General features: G+C 47.8%; 2 protein-coding genes across 5 annotated transcripts in view; one reads left to right on the forward strand and one right to left on the reverse strand.

Moving 5' to 3' along the window:
* Positions 1-7,716, reverse strand: part of LOC123027180 (phytanoyl-CoA 2-hydroxylase interacting protein) — a 37,802-nt gene extending 30,086 nt beyond the window's left edge. The window contains exon 1 of the mRNA XM_044437696.1: positions 7,589-7,716. The gene's annotated coding sequence lies outside the window, so the exon portion shown is untranslated. The remainder of the gene's footprint in view (positions 1-7,588) is intronic.
* POLR3D (RNA polymerase III subunit D) overlaps positions 7,579-19,699 on the forward strand; it is a 42,067-nt gene continuing 29,946 nt past the window's right edge. For 2 of the 4 annotated variants that reach the window (XR_006415465.1, XM_044437693.1), the window contains exons 1-2: positions 16,372-16,502; positions 17,235-17,320. The gene's annotated coding sequence lies outside the window, so the exon portion shown is untranslated. Of the gene's footprint in view, positions 7,699-16,371; positions 16,503-17,234; positions 17,321-19,015; positions 19,156-19,699 lie in introns of those variants that run through there. The other 2 variants (XM_044437694.1, XM_044437695.1) reach the window with 2 other exon arrangements.

The following is a 19,699-nucleotide window of genomic DNA, read 5'->3' on the forward strand; positions in this document are numbered from 1 at the left end:
CTTTGTTCTTACGCATTTATATTCTTATTTTGCTCCGTTCACAGTGCTCAAAGGAGAAACCCAATATATGCCTAATGAGTGCATACAGAAAGATGTTTTTCTGAAGCAACTGTGTTTGCCGCCAAGTTCCTCCAGCTCGAAAAAAGAAAAGAGAAAAATGAAAATGTGCTCAAAGGACATCTGTGCCACACAGATAAATAGGCAAGGATGCCCGGCATGTGTGGGTGTTCGCGATCAGAGCTGCTTTGTCTCTGCAAGCACATGTGCAAGAGAGATTTTTTTTTAATGTGCACATGCATGCAAACGGAACGCACCTTCGCAAGGAATGCTCAGCTGCATCGCTGCACAGCAAGCTGTTCTCCTTTGGGCATTTTCAGAGGAACGGCCATCCGGGCACTTGCACGCCACCACTTACGGCCATTGTGCGCAAACTGATGGCCATTCTTACGTTGCGTCTATAGCCTGCCTTTTTTCTCCTCTTGTGAGGGACCTAAGGTGGCTTCTGTATTCTTCCTTCACTCCATTTTATCCTCACAACAACAAGAACAACAACAACCCTATGAAGTGGGTGAGGCTGAGAGTGAGTGACTGGCCCAAAGTCAGCTGGGGAGCTTCATGGCTGAGCGAGAAGGAGAAGCTGGATCTCCCAGGTCCCAACACTCTAATCCCCATGCCACCCTGGCTCTGTCTGTCCCCTAACCTATCTTTATTTTATTTTTATTTATTAAAACATTTTTATGCTGCCCCATTCGCCGAAGCCTCTTGCTGCCTTCAGGGGCAGTGCAGGACGCTGCTTCATCCTCAGCCATTTTAATAATGGTAAACTTATCCTCCATGCCTCTGCTTAACCTTTTAAAAAACCGACTCAGTTACTAGCAATCATCACATCTTGTGTCAGCTAATTCCATTCGCTAAGTATGCAGCCATGTAAAAAAGGAATTCCCTTTGTCTGCCCTGAACCTGCTCCTACCTCAGCTTCACAGGACAACCCCAAAATGTGGTACAGCCTTCCCCAACCTGGTATACTCCAGCTTCTGTTCAAAACCCCCAAAGACATGCGCATCCACTGGAATTTTTCTACACATCACCACTTCGTGGGTGTTACACCAATGTACTTCCAAGGACACCGAGATGCCTACACAGAGCAGCAGAATATACTGGGAATTAAAGCACAGAAGCGGATTTAATTCAAGAAGCATCATGAACCCCATCAAGATATTATTTTGAGAGAGGGATAAAAATCAAACACCTAGGAACAAAAGTAAAAAACCCCAAGATCGCATAGCTATCTTAAGAATATATGACAGCATCACTGCCCTGATTGTAATTTCACATGACTTGTTTTGGGGGTTCCAGAGGAATCTGATCTTCTTTACTCTTCAATATCAGCTCACAGTAGCATTTTTTGGCACGGCTTGAATTTTGAACTCCAGCCATGTTCTTTTGGAGTTGCGTACTCTTCCTTGAAGTAGATATTTTGTGTATGGTTGCACATTTTTAGAAAGCCTGTACAGCAGCAGAGAACACGCCTACCATTTCTGGTATATTTGGTAACTAAGCAGTGATAATGTCTGCACACCTGTCTACCAAGAGAGGTATACCTAGCTTTTAAGACATCAAGACAACAGGTCTACTCTGTTGTTTCCCAAAGGCTAGAGCTGGTGTCCAGATACGTAACTCCCACCTGGAATGGAAAGCCCAAGTTCCTTCCAAGACTCCCTTCACCCCTGTAATGGCCCTTGGGGCAAAAAGGGACAGCTTCGCTTAAATCTCTGCATCTGTGTGACTCGGTGTGCATGTCATAACAACCTGTTGTAACCCATCCTAAATTGTCCTGCTGCTAGAATCTGCCAGCATTTTCCTAAAAGACCAATAACAATGTTGTCACAGACTCCTAATACACCCATATATACACAGGACAACTTTGCTGAACTGTGTAACCCACATTTTCTCAGCCACTGCCCTGCCTCTTACAGTATGAGTATAATAATAATGAACGTTCCCTGCTTACATTGTCAAGGTAATTTTTTCTCAGGTTATCTCGACAAGCACTGGGTTAGAAAGATCCTCTCTCTTTGCTTCAACCTTTGTTTTTTGGTAGATGCACTACGGCCTAACTCTTAGATTTCCATTTTGTTTTCTTTGAAATGAGTCTGCAATGATTTCCTAACAGGAAGACCCTCCAAAGGGGTTAGCAAGCCCAGAAATGTGCTTGCTAGCCATCCTTTTGAGGGAAGGTCCTGCAACCCATCCTCCTTGTGCCATCCATACAGAGCCATGTGGTCCAGCAAGTTTCTTTCCCTAATGCAGGAGAAAGCCAGTGAGAAATGTTGCTTCTGTTGCTGTTAGTCTCAGGGGTGGCTGTTGCTGTTTTGTTGTTGTTGTTGTTATTACTGCTGGAATAGTTTGGGAGGCAAGAAATGATGCTCTTCTCCAAGGAACAGCATCAAGCGCTGTGCCTCAAACCCAAATCAACCTGCCAACAGGAGGAAGAGCAGAATGCCTGTGGGAGGCTGTGCAGGAAGGGGAGTGGGGCAAAACAAATGTTGCTGCTTCAGCTAAGTGAGGCATTGCAAAGAGAGAACAGCTAAAGGCAATGCCTGTGAGCAAAAACGCAGCATGCAAAGGCAGCTCTCTGCAGTGGCTCTCCTGCATCGTTTCCTCTCGTGTCTTTGCAGCTTACCCCCAAACAGGTCTGCACAGCCTCCAAAACAGTTCCGCTGTTAGTTGGCAGAGCCAAGCCAGGGTAGCAGCAGGGGGAAAGGCCAAAAGATTCAGCCAGGGCCGCGGTGGGCCTTTGCCTTCACGCCACCCCCTGCAGGAAAATCTGTCGCCTTGGCCAGAACAATCATCCCAATGAGCCCTGCAAGGGCTCCGTTCCACCAGGAGCAGCACGCGACTCCTCCAGAGCACTGCCTCCTCTTCCCCTCCGATCACATGTTCACAAGCCCTGGCATCGCATTCTGCCACGTGGATGTGAGCCCACTCACATCCATCCCCTTCCATTCACGTCCCTACAGGTATCCACCGAAAGACATGTGCACACAGACAGTTTCGCTAGGTCTAACCCCGCCGCACATGCAGAAACACCTGAATCTCCGGCTGCCGTAGCCTGAATGCTGCCACGTTCCTCTCTCGCCTCCAGAAAGGTGCTTGCAGCTGGCTGCATCCCCCAGTTGCGACTGCTGGGTGGGAAAATCAATCGCACCAGTATCCCTTTAGGTGCTTAATGCTGTGCTGGGGTGTTTCCAGACAGTTCCTAGCACTACCCATCAAAAGACATCGCAAAGGTGCTCCATCTTTCCCTTCTTGAGGGATTCCCTGCGGTTAAGGAAAAGATGGAAACAGCAGTGGCAGAGAAACAGGGAAGGGTTGCAAATGGAAGAGAGGGACCGCTGTGTTTGCAAAAGTAAGATCCCATGCAGAGGCAGAATGACTTATCCAAGATCACCTTGGCACTGTGGAGGCCAGCTCCCCGATCTCGTGCATGGCTGTGACCTGTGCTTGGCTCCGTCCTCCTCGCTCTCTCCCAACATGATCTCTACTCTGCAGGACTGTTGTGAAGTTCACATTGTAATCCATGGCCTGCTTGCTTGGAAGTAAGTCCCACAAATTTAGGATTGCAGCTTTAGTGGGGAAACCTCCCTGCTCTGAAGGAATAACTATGAAAGCAACGCAACTCACAGCAGCATTCAGCAATGGGAGCATTAAACCACCTCTCAGTGCCGTTCCCCCCACGCTTCTTTCTTCTTCTTACCCCTCACCCAGCCATATGGTGTGATACCAGCACACTTGCTCATTCCTTTCAAGCCAACAGCAGCAGCTTGGAAAATCATCACCTCGCGCGCGCGCGCGCGCTCTCTCTCTCTCTCTCTCTCTCTCTCAGTGACTGCAGGCACGTTGTCCCTCTTAAAGCCAAGTGCAAAAGGAGAGGTGGGGAACCAACTGCCAGTCTGCTGATTGCTTGGGGCGAATTGCTCCCCGCTCAGCTCCAAGAGAGTGGCCCACAGCACTGAGCTGCCGTGCACTTGCAAATGAGATTCCAACCTGGCAAAATGATACCCAAACACACTCATCTCGACCTGATAAGGAGGGCCCATAGCTCCAAGCAGGGCACCTGCTTCGTGTGGGAAAGTCCCTGCCTTGATCCCCAGGTTGAGCGGAGAAAGGCTTCTAACCGAAACCCTTGAGAGAAGGATCGCCAGGCTAGGGAGACAAGATTTATATGAGCCAGTGAATCATAAAGCAGATTTCTGTGTTCCTTTTTCTAGGGCGACAAGACTTCTGCGTATTCACGTCAATCTTGAAATTGGCTGCTTTCTTATTTTTCTTTTCATTGTACTAAGCCTTATTTGAGCATCATTACATATTATTATCTTATCTCACAACCTCAAAAACAACCCGCACACTAAGCTAAGTTGAAAGACTGTTCTACCAACGAAGCATGTAAAGCAGGAACTTATACCTGTGAAAGGCAGAAACAGACAAATATGAGAGAGACGAGAAAAACAAGGCCTTGACTTTGCCGAGTTGGGCAGGATGAGGGAGGACGGGTTGCATTTAGAGGTCTCCGTAAGCTGGAGACAAACTGATGGCACATAATACTGCATAAAATAACACGGTTTCCTGTACTCGAAACTTTCCCCTGAGCTTTGTATTGTGCATTTTACCCTCCCTGTGTTTCAGAATACGCACAAGTGTTCTTCCAAAGGACCAGTTCACTGAGTGACTATCTTTATGAGCTATTACAAGTGTTTCTGTGCTCTTTATAGATGATGGAGGGTGCTTGTGTCTGGAAGCACAGATGGGGTGCATGGGAGGGAAAGAATGTTTAAGAGTAAATTTTAAAATGCACTGGTGGTGTACTGACAATATTGCAACAATTATGAAGAGGTTTTTTAAGTAATGGCAAGAAATGACCTTGAATCTTTCTAAAATGTGAATATTTCGGACATTGGTGAATTTCCCTCCCTCCCTCCCTCCCTCCCTCCCTCCCTCACACACACACACACACACACACACACACACACACCTATTTGCCTGTGCTTGTTACAACTTGCAGGGCAAAAATATACAGATCCATCACACCTTTTAGGCCTGCATAGCTAGTTATTATTTAACAAATTTGCAAACTGGGGGAGATCCTTGGGAGTGGGCTTCAACCCTATGCCCCTCCCCTTGCTCACAGCTGGAATTCAGTGCGTGGGGGCAACATGTGTGCCGTCTACAGTCTTATCTCTGCATTTCCACCGACTCTCCCATCCTGAATAGATACAGTTCTGCGTTCACACTCTTATTGTGAAATGTATGTTGGTGCCCCACTCCATGTTCTGTATAGCCTGAAGTGCCTGATCCTGCCTAATCTTGGAAGCTAAGCAGGGCTGGACTGGGCTGAAATCTGGATGGGAGACTTAAATGTTGTGAATGGCCTAGAGAGCTTCGGGTATGGGCAATATAGAAAAGTAATAATAGTAATAAGAAGAAGAAGTAATGTTTGCTTGACTCCCTTTCAGCCAAGGAAATGCACATAGCCCCCTGCCCGCTTGAGCTAAGCCTCGCTCATACCTGCAGCCCCTATATACACGCATGCAACTCTCCAGAGCTTCACACCTCCATGCTTTCAAACCCACTCCTAATCAACCAGCTGTGAGGACTTACTACATATATTATGCATGCATACTTTCACCGCCACAAGCTGACGCCTCCGCTTGTAGCTGAGCATGCACACCCTCGTCAGCAAAGGACTTGTGAATTCATGGCAGTGTGTGCCAGTCACATGCAACCCACAAGACTGCTCCCGTGTGCTCTTGCGTTTGGGCACACAGATTAGAACCAACCCACACAGTTCGGGAAACAGGACACTTAGCAATACATTTCCTCCAGCTTTAAATTGGTATACCAGGTTTGAACATTTTGCCAGCATGAACATCCAAATGAATACACACACACATACCAGCTCCTCAAGATTTTATACACGCTTTGAGCCATACCCAAAATGACTTTGAGGATCTCCTCTTCCCACCACAAACATCCTTCCCGTTTATTATTTTGTTGCTATTGCAATTATATCCCACCTTTCCTTCAAGAAGTTCATGCTGGCATACAGGCTTCTCCACTTCCCCCAAGTTATCCTCACAACAACCCTGTAAGGTTGGTTCAGATAAGGCATAGTGACTGGCCCAAATAAGGGTCTACCAGTGAGCTTTCTGAGTGAGTCGGAATTCAAACTCAGGACTTCCAAATCCTGGACTGGCACGGCGCTCATAATGCCACACTGCCTCTGAAAGGACACCCTTGTGACACCTCTGCACACAGTCTGTGACAAAATGCATGTGACAATGTATCATACATTCTTATCGCAGTGTGCACCAAATAATGTTGTCTCACTTTATGACACCTACTTGGTCTTACGCAAGCGTGTCCTCATCCTCTTCGGCACCTGGTCTCCAGCCACAAGTATGCGCATCCAAGCACACAGAGTTGCACGTACCAAATTCCCATGCGCGTCCAAATATACATGTTTGCCTTCGGGAAACTACATGCTTGCACCAGGTCATGCGGCACACCAAGCACAGCTGCACCATCCCACTCAAGGGTTCCCTCTGTGCCCTTCATCCTACTTTCTCTCGGCCCCTTAGCTTTTGGGTTTTTGCAACACCTTCAGTCCCTCCTTCACAGGAACCCAGTTCAAGTTCTTGGCCTTTTTTCTGTTTGGAGGAACTGCAGGAGGAAGGGAAGGTCATTTCCTTGCAGAAAGCGGAATTCAGCTAGATAAGTCCCGTTGCCTTCATTAAGCAGATAGCAAAGTGAGCAAGACCTGTGTCCTCCCTTCTGGCTTTGTGGTTAGACCGGATTCCTTCTGTCTGTCCTGCAGTGTTTTGCGACTGCTGCAGGGGAGCCAGTTCTCTAGTGCAGGAGAGCTTTGCTCCTACAGCCTTTCTTATCCACACTATTAATTCTCCTTGGAAAAAGGTGCCCCTGCAAACCAATCCCGCAGATGAAAACATTACCATAGCCTGCCTGCCTGCCTACAAGAAGCAAAGAAGAAGACCAGGTGGATTTAAAAGAAAATGCCAGAAGACAAGGGGGCTTGAAAAAAATACATCCTCGGAGGGGATGAAGTGAGTTGCCCAAGGCTATGAAGGGAGTCCTTGTCAGAGAGGCCAGTTCAGGACATAAGAGGAAGTTTGCCCTACCCTCTCTTTCTTCCTTGTATTGCTGAAATCTGGACTGCTGTAAATCTCCTTGGGGCAGGGAGCTTTTGCAGGTAAGAACAGTCATACTATATAAGCATACTTAATATTATTTAAGTTTGAGATACTGGCTTTCCTGGGAAGAGCTCAAGGTGACACATATGCTTCTGTCTCCTCCTGCCTGTCCCTTCACAACAACCCTATGAGGTAGGATAAGACCCAAGGTCACTCCATAAGGAGTGGAGAGCTAAACCTTGGGGTCTCCAGCCCTCTTACAACATTCATGCCACACGGTCTCTCTGTGAGTGTTTTGTGGTGGGGGTGGCAGGAAGGTTCCCTTTCTGGTCCAGTCCTAAAAAAACAATCTCTCTCTCTCCAGCAGATGATCGCCTTACCTGGCTCCGCAGGAGACCCCGGACCTCTGAGAAGTTAACGTGGTTGCGGTTGCGTTGGGAGCACGCCTCGATTCAGAAGCGGAGAGAGAGTCAGAGAGAGAAGGAGCACGGTAATGACCCGGGCGAGGAGTGCTTGCCAAAAACGCGCGTTCCCGGGGCAGAAACTTGGCTGCAGAAGCCGTTTCTCCGGCTAGATCCTGCAGCACCTTCTTCCCATGCCAGAAAGCCCCATACGAAATAAAAATACCGGGGAAATAAAAGACACGCAGCGCGCGCGCGCCCTGAGCCGGGTCTCCGCTCCTTTGCCCCCTGGGGACGCTACAAGCCCGGCAGGTCCCCGAAAGAAGACGGCGTCAGGCAGGGGACGAGATTCATCATAGTCATAATAATCGCAGCAGCACGCGAGGGAGGAGGAGGAGGAGGGGAAAGGAAAAAAATCCCGGCTGTTCTCGGCCAATCCGTTCAGGGGCTGCAAAGCATCAGGTGAGGAGCCAATGGCAACCGCGGTCCCCAGCGGCACCGCCTGGCCGCCCGACAACGTGCGGCCGCAGCGCTCCTCCTGCCCCTGGCGGCGGCCCGGGGAGAGCAGCCGGCGCGGCTTTCCGCAGTCGCTTCGCGGGCGCGCGGGAGGAGAGCGGCCACCTGGCGGGAGCCCGGGCCGTCCAGGCGGCCCCACCTGGGCCGGGCCCCGATTGCCAGGTGTCCCGCCGCCCCGCGGGCGCCGCGTCGAGCCGCCGCTTGGCGCGCACGCGCTTCCCCTCTGCCTTTCTGCAGCCAGGCGGCGGCGGCCTCGTCCGGTGTGGCGTGGTGCTTAGTGGAAACCGGGAGGCCTGTGTTCTAGGCCCGCCTCGCAGCCGTGCGGTGCTCCGCAGGTGTCACTGGGCCAGTCGCTCTTCCCCAGCCCAGCCCAGCCTGCCTCGTTGTGAGGATAGACTGGACTGCAGGGAGATGACCTACGTCTCCTTGGATTCCTTGCAAGAGGAAAAAGGTGGGGTGTAAGTGGAGTAAGAATAGTAATAATATAAAAATCAGGGGGCAGAGAAAACGGGAGGCGTGATTTATGACAGGTTGTTCGTGCCTAGTAAGTTTAAGAGAGCCTGTGGGTGGGAAGGATCCTGTTTGGCAATCCTAATAAGGAGGAAGCATGTGCACTTCTGCATTTGAAACTCAGTTGAAGCATAACACTACCATGGCTACAGAAATAAAATGCTGCTGCCCTGATTCTAAATATATTGGGGTGGGACCAAAGTGGGACATTTTAGGACCAACTAAGAAACAGGCAAGCTTTTGGGTTTGACAGAACTCTTCATTGGGTTGGAATTTTAGCAAAACAAAACATAATTTTAAATAGAGGAGGAGGGCTTGAAGACAGGATGATGTTACTACGCTAACTGAACCCCCAAAAGCTCAAAATCTGGAACAGGGCTGATAGGTCTATGGATTCCCCTATTCCATTTTAAGAATACTGCACACTGCAGATTGGATCTTTGTCATCTGGGTCAGCATCGCAGAGCTTCAGTCTTCTAAGTAACCTAACCCAACCCCTCTCCTCATATTTATAAACATGGATTGTTGGTTGATAATGGCTTGTATTTAGAAACATGGATTGTAGGTTGATAATGGCTCGGCCTCCATCTGTGGTTTCAGTTGCAAAGGAGACTCTGAAACTGTGAAAGCAGCAGGGATAAATCTAGATCCCAACAAGTGTTGCGACTGTAAGTAAGAACAAACATAATATTCAGCACAGAAAGCCATGCAGGACAGAAACTTGTCATCCAAACCCACTAATTGAGCCAAGGTAAACACTTGTCTGTTAATATAATCCTCCTACCAACTTTAAATCTGGGTTTCCCCATAGTATCATGTATGGGTTTCTTTCATAGCCTAGCATGAGCGAATGGATCAAACTAATTGATGGGGTATTATATGCCACCCCTCTCTGGTCAGAGAAGAACCCTATCCAAACAAATATGCCAAGAATCTAATGCCATCCATTTGGAGAACTGATTCAGACATAAAGATGCCAAGCAGGATGATCTGATCGGAATAGCAAAGACTGGAATTTAGAACTGGTCAATATCCAGACCTCTTTTTAGTTGGAAGCTGCATCCATTTCAAAGATTTTTGTGGTGGGGAGGTTCCCAAGAGAAATTTACCAGAGAGTTAAGTTTTGGAAAATACTGTAAGTGGAGGAATGCCACATAAAACATAGACAATCCTAGGTATAATATTAATCTTAAGAGTTTCAATCTTGCCCCACAAACTCAGTTTAAATATCCATCCCATGCATTAGCCACCTTACTCAAATTTAGCTTCATCATTTGAAAAATGTTTCTGAGAATAAGTGTTCTCAATTACATAATAAAATCTGGGCATCATCAAAATTGCCAGTGAGTTAATGTATCTTGAAGTATAATATCAGCATAAATTCAGACTTTGACCAGTTCACTGTTTAGTCAGACAGATCACCAGAATGTATAAATCATCTGCATTATAAGGTTCAGCATAACCAATAATTTTGAATTCTGATTGACCGTACACATAATCTCACTCAGGCCTCTATTGCCAAAGAGTCCACCAACCCCCTAGGTAACGGGTTCCAATAATAGGAAATGATTGAGGCTTTTAGCATTACAAGGTTTCTCCTAGCGTTCAATGAAATAGTAGCTTTGAATGTTAATCCAAGCACTTTGGATCAGGCCTGGACCTGGGCAGGAAGTCAGTGTAGACGGTGGAGGACTGGCCTCATACGATCACATCAGCCAGTCCCCAATAACAGTCTCTCTGAGCTGCTGAAGTTTCTGGATCATTTGCTAAGGGAGTCCTACATATTACACATTGCAATCACCACATTTTACCATAAATCAACTGCATACTGTGTGGAGTACTTCTTTTTATCTGTCCTTAGTCTTTTTTCTATCAGTTTCATTAGATGACTCCAAATTCTAGAATTCTGAGAGGTGGATAAATAAAATTCTAACCTGTTCACTGGCTCTGTCATTAGTGATCTCAACAAATTCCTAATAAACTGATCTTAAAACCTCTCTAATAATCCTCATTTTTTAAAAATATCCATTAAATTTTGAAGGAATCTCACTGGCTAATTTCCAAAAAGAGGTGTGTTGAACCTACATCTCGTCTGGAAAATATATCCTCCTTCCACTTCATTCCAGTGTGCAGCAGTTAGCCAGAATTCTCAGTAAGACCGTGTGCCAATACTCCAAAAACTGTCTTTATTAGTGGGTTCAACGTGATCCATAACGGAACATTAAAAAAGAGGGTCCCAAGGTTGCCCTGCAGTGCAACCCAGTCACATATCGGCAGGGTTATACCACAGTGAAACCCAGGCACAAACCGGGGGTGGGGGGATTACTTCCTTCTACTGAAGGAGCAAAACATGGTCCTTCTTGAAGAGCTCTCCTAGCCTAGAATGTCTGCTTAGTGTCCCCTAGTGGTAGCAAAACTTTCAGCCCCTTTTCCCCATGGTGGAGGATTTTCACCTTTGCAATTACCTGCACAGCTGGAAGATTTCTGAGAAAAGGGCCAAACAGCATTTCTTCCCTCTGCTTATGCAGGAATGCATTTGGGGAGGGGGAGGTTTACTGTGTGGCAATGCTAAGGCCGTCCTTGTGGCAGTCCCTTTTGTTGCATGAGGAGTATAGACCGGGTTTCTGAGGCCCTCTGGGCAAGGCATCCTCAGTGGAGCCCTCCCTCAAGGCGTCTACCTGCTTATCACCGTGGTCAGCAGGCGCTCCTGCTGCTCATCCTCTTTTGCATCCTTGCAACTACTTGCTGGAGAGCCCGTGGGCAAGTGCAGAGCGGCTTCTGTGTTTTCCTCTCCACCACTGCCCACTGGGCCAAAGCAAAGAGTAGGTGGGTTAGGAGGTTGCAGCAGGGGAGAAGAGAAGACAGTCCAGGAGACAGGTTCTCATCAGTAGAAACTCGCTGAGGTGTGGACCCTTGACCCTGGCTCTGATCTTGCTAACTTGCCAACGATAGTGAAATTTCTTTAAGATTAACGAGAACATACGGGTTATACAGTTCAGCTGTAAAGGCCAGCATTGACTCAGGACATTTTGCTGCATGAAGAAAGAAAGAACACCCAGCTCCACCACCATTCCACAAGCAAAAGATGACCAGGTGGGCAGCTGAATCTCACTGCAACAATGGCAACAGGGCTGCAGCCAAGGGCAGCACACCAGGTAGCTCTGTCTTCTGCTGGCTCTCCCTCCGACCTCTGTCCCGACCTCCCAGGAGACTTGCCACCAGATTTAGCTTGGCCTTGGCCACCTGACTACCACCAACTGCCAGGTGGAGCACATTGTCTACGATTGTCAGGTGCACGGTGCTCACACACGTATAATGCCATCTGCACGTGACTGAGGGTGTGCACGCACTGCTTCATATTCGTACATAGATGGAGTTGATTGTGGCATTTCATTCTTCCCGAGACAGACTTCCTCAAGCCAGCTACAGTCAGGTAAGCATGTGTGTGACCAATGTCACAGAGCTTCCGGCAGCAAGGTGTTGGGGAGCTTTGTGCCCCACAAAAGGCCCTATGCTTGCTAAACTAGTCTGCTGCTTTCCGGTGGGGTGAAGGAAGGTGCCCCATTTCTGTTCAATGGCACTTGCTCCAAGGAAGGCATAAATAAAGAGTCATGTTGGATTTGACCAAGGGTAGTTCCTCTCTTTCTGTTACTATTCTATCTCCATAATTATTGATGCATTGCTACCTGTCCTGGTGCTTCGACATAATTTGTACCGGTAGGAACCTGCTCTACTATATGATGATCACCCAAGGTGTTCCTCCAAGTGACACCTCTGTGGGAGAGTTAGAGGATAACAAGAAGAGTGAGGGCCTTTTTGGTGGTGGCCTGCCAATCTAGGAAAGCTCTGATTACACCCGCCTGGTGCCAATGTTCTCGCCTTTTCACCATCAGGTTGAGACTTCCCTCTATCCCCAAGCTTTTGCTGGAATATGATGGGATCATTAATGCTTTAGTTGAGTAGCCAATGAAGCTCCCATGGTTTTATGGGATTTTATTTGTTTATGAGGTCTCCCTATCTGAGCTGACAGAGACCGTCTCGGACCTGGTGTTGAGGACCCCCAGGATGTTGGTCCTGGGGGACTTCAATCTCCATGCCGAGTCTGGACTGACCGGGGCGGCTCAGGACTTCATGGCCTCTATGACGGCCATGGGCCTGTCTCAACACGTCATTGGCCCGACCCATGAACGTGGACACACTCTGGACCTGGTTTTCTCCACGGGGCAGGAAGAGGGTGGTCTGAGGGTGAGGAATTTATGCTTGACTCCCCTGTCATGGTCAGATCACCTCCTGGTGAGGTTTGTGCTCGAGAGCGGCCTCTCCCTCTATAAGAGTGCGGACCCGATTGTATGGGCCCGCCCCCGGAGCCGGATGGATCCGGATGGATTCCTGAAGGCCCTGGGGGAGTTTCCGGCTGACAAGACTGGTGCTCCTGTCGAGGCTCTGGTCGAACTGCGGAACGGAGAGATGACCAGGGCTGTGGACACGATCGCTCCTAAGTGTCCTCTCCCACCGGGCAGAGTCCGCTCTTCCCCTTGGTATACACCTGAATTGCGGGCGATGAAGCGAGTTGGGAGACGGCTAGAGCATAGGTGGAGGAAATCACGGGATGAATCTGACCGAACACACTTGAGAGCCCACTATCGGGCCTATGCTGTGGCGGTGAAGGCGGCGAAAAAGAAGTTTTTTTCCGCTTCCATTGCCTCCTCACAATGCTGTCCGGCGGAGCTTTTTCGAGTGGTGCAAGGCCTGGTTTGCCTGGGTCCTAAGGAAGATCCGATGCTACCCTCAAAGGCCCGCTGTGACGACTTTGCCAGGCATTTCAGGGAGAAAATCGCTCAGATTCGTCACGAGCTGGACTCCACTAATGAATCAGAGGTCTCTGAGGAGTCGCCAATGCTACCGTCTGGTCCAAAATTATTAGAGGAATTCAATTATTGCGGCCCGATGATGTGGACAAGGTGCTTGGAAGAGTACATCCCACCACTTGCCTATTGGATCCTTGCCCGTCTTGGTTAATAAATAACTCCAAGCACGGGATTGGGACCTGGATCTTGGAAGTGGTTAACGCTTCTCTGAGGGAGGGTCGAGTGCCTGCCCCTTTAAAGGAGGCGGTAATACGACCGGTCCTGAAGAAAGCGTCACTGGATCCAGAGATGGCCACTAACTATAGACCTGTGGCCAACATCCCGTTTCTGGGCAAGGTGTTGGAGCGAGTGGTGGCGGGACAACTCCAAGCACTCTTGGATGAAACTGATTAGCTGGATCCTTTTCAGTCCGGCTTCAGACCCGGGTACAGTACTGAATCTGCCTTGGTCGCCCTGTACGACGACCTGTGCAGGGAGAAGGACAGGGGGAGTACATCCCTGTTGGTTCTTCTGGACCTCTCGGCGGCTTTCGATACCATTGACCATGGTATCCTTCTGGATAGACTTGCGGGATTGGGGGTTGGAGGCACTGCTCTGCAGTGGTTCCGCTCCTATCTCAATGGTCGATTCCAGAAGGTAGTGCTGGGGGACCATGTCTCTACGTCATGGCAGTTATGCCATGGAGTACCACAGGGCTCCATTCTATCCCCTCTGCTATTTAACATCTATATGAAACCGCTGGGAGAGGTCATCAGGAGGTGTGGGCTGCGGAATCATCAATACGCTGATGATACCCAGCTTTACCTCTCGTTTTCCACTAATCCAGGTGAGGCAGTGGCTGTGCTGAACCGGTGCTTGGCCGAGGTAAGGGAATGGATGAGGGCAAATAAACTGAAACTCAACCCAGACAAGACGGAGGTCCTGTTGGTTGGCGGATCGGGTTTCGGAGAGGGTGGATTTGACCTGGTCCTGAATGGTGCAACACTCCCTCTTAGGGATAAGGTCCGCAGCCTAGGAGTACTCCTCGACCCGGAGCTTTCTTTGGAAGCTCAGGTGACAGCGGTAGCGAGGAACGCCTTCCTTCAGCTTCGGCTGATTAATCAGCTGCGCCCCTACCTGGAGTACGACTGCCTGGCGACGGTGACACACGCGCTGGTGACTTCCCGCCTAGACTTCTGTAACGCACTTTACGTGGGGCTTCCCCTGAAGACAGTCCGAACACTTCAATTGGTGCAAAATAGAGCTGCCAGGTTGCTGACGGGGATGGGGCGTTATGCTCACATGACTCCAGTCCTCCGTCAGCTTCACTGGCTTCCCATTGAAGCCCGGGCCCAATTCAAGGTGTTGATTATGACCTATAAAGCCCTAAACGGCTTGGGTCCTGGCTACCTGAACGAGCGCTTACGTCCGTATATGCCCGACCGCCGTTTGAGATCTGCGGGAGAGTCCCTTCTCCGTGAACCCTCCATGAAAGAAATTAGGAGAGTAAGTACCCGGAGGAGGGCTTTCTCTGCGGTGGCGCCCAACCTATGGAATTCACTCCCCAAAGAGGTCCGCCTGGCACCGTCGTTACTGGTTTTTCGGCGCCAGGTAAAGACCTTTTTATTTAAACATCATTTCAATTGTTAAAACATATGATCTGGCCAGGGCAACTTCTTCTTCCTTCTCTTTCTCCTCCTATATTTTTATTTTATACTGATAATTTTAATTTTATATTTGTAAATCAATGTATTTTTTGTATTTAATGGTAATTTATTATGTACTATTGTATTTCAATGTATTTTATCATGTTGTAAGCCGCCCCGAGGTTTCGGCAAGGGGCGGCATAGAAATGTTATAATAATAATAATAATAATAATAATAATAATAATAATAATAATAATTGTTTTAGTGGTTTTCAGTTTCTTGCACATTTGAGGTTCCCCTGAAATCTTTGAACAAGAAAAGGTTCTAATAAATTTTTATTGTCATCATCATTGTAGGGTTTGTTCTGCAAATGTTTTCCTTATATTAAAATGTGTATTTGGCATCTAATTACACCTTATTTGGTGTAAAAAAAAACCCTTAAAAAGAGCAATGCAAAATAGCAACCTATATTTTTAATCTGAGTAACCAATAAATAAGGTTCAGTTATTTTATTATAGTACAACCCTAGGCAAATAAGACTCCTTGAATTCAGTGGGGCTCACAACTATGTAAAGGTCTTTGGCAGTGCTTTTTTTGTCATAGAACGCACAGGAACGGAGTTCCAGCACCTTTTTCCAACAAATTTTCCAAGTTTTAAAAGTAACTTTTGAAAATTTGATGTTTGGTCCACGTGGATTTGAATCGCCCTGTCAAGTGTAGCAGGTCAGCGGCAAAATCATTAAAACGGTGCACGCGGACTGCTCGTGTGTCGAATCCGATGCATGCGCACTTCGTCCGCGCTGGTTGTGATGGCGCTGCTCGGCTTGTGACTGGTCGTGTGGTCGCGCGCTGAGTGCTTACTGTGGGCGTTATGTTTTGTTTCACAACTGATGTGTGTGGGTGTGTGTACAATGACTGACTACGTGCAAAAGGTAAATAATTTCATGAGTTCCAGACTGGTCTTTGGAATTCTAGGCTTGGTTAACCTTTTGACATCAGACTAGTCTCAGTTCTCAAACTGGTTAGAAATACAACCCCAAATTTAAAGATACAACTATGAAGCCTCCTTTGGATTGGCGGATTCGCTGTTCCTCTTCCTGTGGAAAAAAATACTCCTTGCACAGGGATGTTTGATATGCCCATGCCAAAAATGGCGAATCGCTCTTCTTTGTCGGGAAAAGCGTTCCATATAAATACACTATGCCCATTACAAAGATGGCGACTCACGCTTCCAGAAATATGGCGTGCCACTTTCAAAGATGGCGGCAGAGCTTACGTGCATGCGCACGAGGGAGGCTTGAAGTCGGTGTTGCTTCTGAGGAGAGCCGGCTGGAGCATGGCGTGAGTTTGATGCGGGAGGCCGAGCGGCTTCGGTGAGTCGGGAAGGGAAGGGTGGCTTTCCTCCCCTTCGTGTGGGGACCGAGACCGGGGGCGGGGTCGCCGGCAGGGGGCTGCGAGGGGGTCTGGATCGGGCCCTGCTGCCCCCTGGCCCGTTCGGCCGCCACAAGCCCCCAGGCCCTGAAGGGGCTCTAGCACCTCCCCTGCGCGGCGAGGCCGCAGCGTCTGGGGCTGTTGAGTTGACCCGCGGTGTTTGGTCCAACGGGGCAGCGAACGGGAGAGGCTGGTGGGGTTTGGCGTGTTGTGGGGAAAATGGATCGAGAGAAATCTCGTTATTGTTTGCATTGGTTCCTGCCTTTTGTTCTTCTTGCGGGGAATCCAGGTTAGCTCACACGCTCGGCCTCCTGTCAGTATTGTGTTTGTGTTGTTATTGCTGCTGTTAATATGTCCTTTTTCCTTTGCAAAGCACCCAGGTTGGCTCACAAGGGCCTCCTCTCCATTTTATTTATTTATCTGTCCTGTCTTCTCTCCTCTTGTAAGGAGACCAAGGTGGCTTGTATGTGAGCCTCCTCGTCTCCATTTTATTCCCATAACAACCTTATTATTGCCGTTATTACATTTTTATGCTGCCCATAGCCATGAGGTAGGCCAGGCTGAGAGTCAGTGTGGTCCAAAGGTGCTCAGTCAGCTTCATGGCCAAGTGGTAACTAAAGCTTTTTTTATTCTTTGTATGTATCTGTATTGATAACCTGCCTTTCTTTTGCAAGGAAACCCAAGTGGCTTACATGGTTGTCCTTCTTGGTTTATTCTCCTGACAACCCTGTGAGGTCAGCGGACAGCCCAAAGTTACCCAGTGAGTATCGTGGCTGAATGGAATGAACCCAGATCTCCCACATCCCAGCCCAACACTTGAACCTCTATACCACAGTGGCTGTTACTGTTTACATTTCTATCCCAGTTTTCAGGAGCACAGGATACAATGCTAAGTTCATCCCCTTCCATTTCATCCTCACAATGACTCTACAGGGTAGGTCTAGAGGACTGGAGGAAGCATCATGTCTGATCTGAACCTGGGATGCTTCCGGAGTCCTGGCACTAACATTTCAAAAGCATTGTTCATGTAGTTCATCTTCTCTTCCTAAATGGGTTTTCCATAGTAAAGGGGTGCATCCTACTTGCCTTTAATGCTTATTCTGATTCTGAGAAACTAGTGTTCTTGGTATCAGATGCTGTCACATATTTGCCTTATAGAGTTTCTCTTTTTCATAGAATCATAGAATAGAAGAATTGGAAGGGGCCATGAAGGCCATCAAGTCCAACACCCTGCTGTTGCAGGATACCACGTTATACCACCCCACTCAGATGCCTGTCCAGTTTCTTCTTGAATGCCTCTAGTGTGGGAGAGCCCACCACCTCTCCAGGCAGCTGGTCCCACTGTTGTATTTTTGCCCTTGCAGCTAAGAAGATAAGAACTAGGGAGGCTTTGAAGGGGATACTGTCCTGATTTATGGCTGGTCCTTTTAGTATTATGTTTTGCTACATTAGACTTACGGTTTTATCTGTTAAATTGCTGGTTTGCTTGTGTAAATTTGTAATGGCCTATTGCTAAATACAATAAACTTACTACTATTTAGTAAGGGGGTGGGAGGGAGACAGGGGAGGTAGTTGGAAGACACAGGAGGGTTAGGAATGGAAGGTGACGTTGTCTAGGGATAGCCCCCGCCTCCATAAAATTCTGCCAAGGAAGCAAGATGGTAACAATAAAATATCATCTGGGAGGAACACATGGATTTCCCCTGTCCTACTCTGACATTAATTCAGCCTCCCCCAGTTTAATGGCTTCCAGATGCATTGGACTATAGACTTCAGCCAGCTTAGGGAAGATTGCCCCACTATCCTCACGAGATTGTGGTCACCCATTGAAACTGAGCAATGAGGAGCTTCAGGAAAGGGAGAATGCAATACTTCAGACAATACAGAATTATAGGATTTGCTGCTGCAAGATGTAGTCATGGCCACTGGCTTAGGGTACAGTACTTTGTATGCTTGTCTGTAAAAAAAACTCCTCAACTTCCAGTGTGCTTTGGGCTGACTGGAGCATGCTGGGAGTTGTAGGATTTTATTTGTCTAAATGCACATAGGATTACACCCTCAGATGCCTTTAAAAGAGGATTAAGCAAATCATAGGGAAAATCAATGACTGCAAGTCACAATGGTTGGATGGAGCATCTAGGATCAGAAGTTGTATACCTATTAGTATCAGTTTCTGGGAAACAATAGTAGGATGCCTGCTCCTTGTGAGATTCCTGGAGCTGTCCAGAAGGCAGGATGTTGGACTGAATATTCCTTCTGTTGCAGGAGGGTTCTTATAGACTGTATTTTTGATCAAGGAAGATGCAGCTTTTCTAAGTTACTGCTGTGTTGATTAATATTTAATAACAGGATGCCTGACATTAGAACCAGTGGAGTAGAGCATTTAATCTTTGTTGTGTCTCTACCTCAATTTTGGTATGCAGTATGAAACAGGTAGTAATTTGAGCCCCGCTCTTTACCAGACTCCACCCCTAACTTGGAAGACTCTGTAAAGTAGTCTTCACCTGTACAATCACCTGTAAAGTATTTGGCTCTGCCTATTTGGCAGATGTTTTCCAGAAGTGGGTAACTCACTCGAGTGACTCAGTGTCCAAGGTAACTTTTTTTGCTCCTTCGCTCCCCAGGAGCAAATATGAATGAAAAGCAATTTGATATTTAATGTTGGGTAATGTAAAGGATTGGGGATGAATTCCAAGGATAACTTTCAAAGGGGTGGGGGTGAAATCTGCTTGCTCTTCCTGATGGTCCCAGTTTGTTTACTTTTAACTTGGTCCTGTAGAACTTAATAGGATTCAGCAGAATTGTTAGCAGTTCCCATGCACTGCTCCATCCCGTTTTGATTCATGGACTTGCTAGAGTGCAACCAAACCATAGAACTATCTGGGTAGGATGGGGGGCAGTTTTATACGATGCTATCAACTTACATTTTTTGGTAGCTACATCAAAACTCTCTGCTTGTGCAACTGCCCATGTGAAGATGTGACAAATTTGTTAGGTACATCCACTGCCACACACTGAATACTCCTTTTGTGCTGTAGCACTGCATTTACTATGTCTTGCAGCTTCATCTCAGAAGCTGATAGTAGTGGATGCACAAAATTGGTTTGCCACAGCCCAAAATATCAGGAAGCTGGTGTAG

Source organism: Varanus komodoensis, unplaced genomic scaffold (assembly GCF_004798865.1).
Source record: "Varanus komodoensis strain SLA01 unplaced genomic scaffold, ASM479886v1 scaffold30, whole genome shotgun sequence".
NCBI classification, from domain to species: Eukaryota; Metazoa; Chordata; class Lepidosauria; order Squamata; family Varanidae; genus Varanus; species Varanus komodoensis.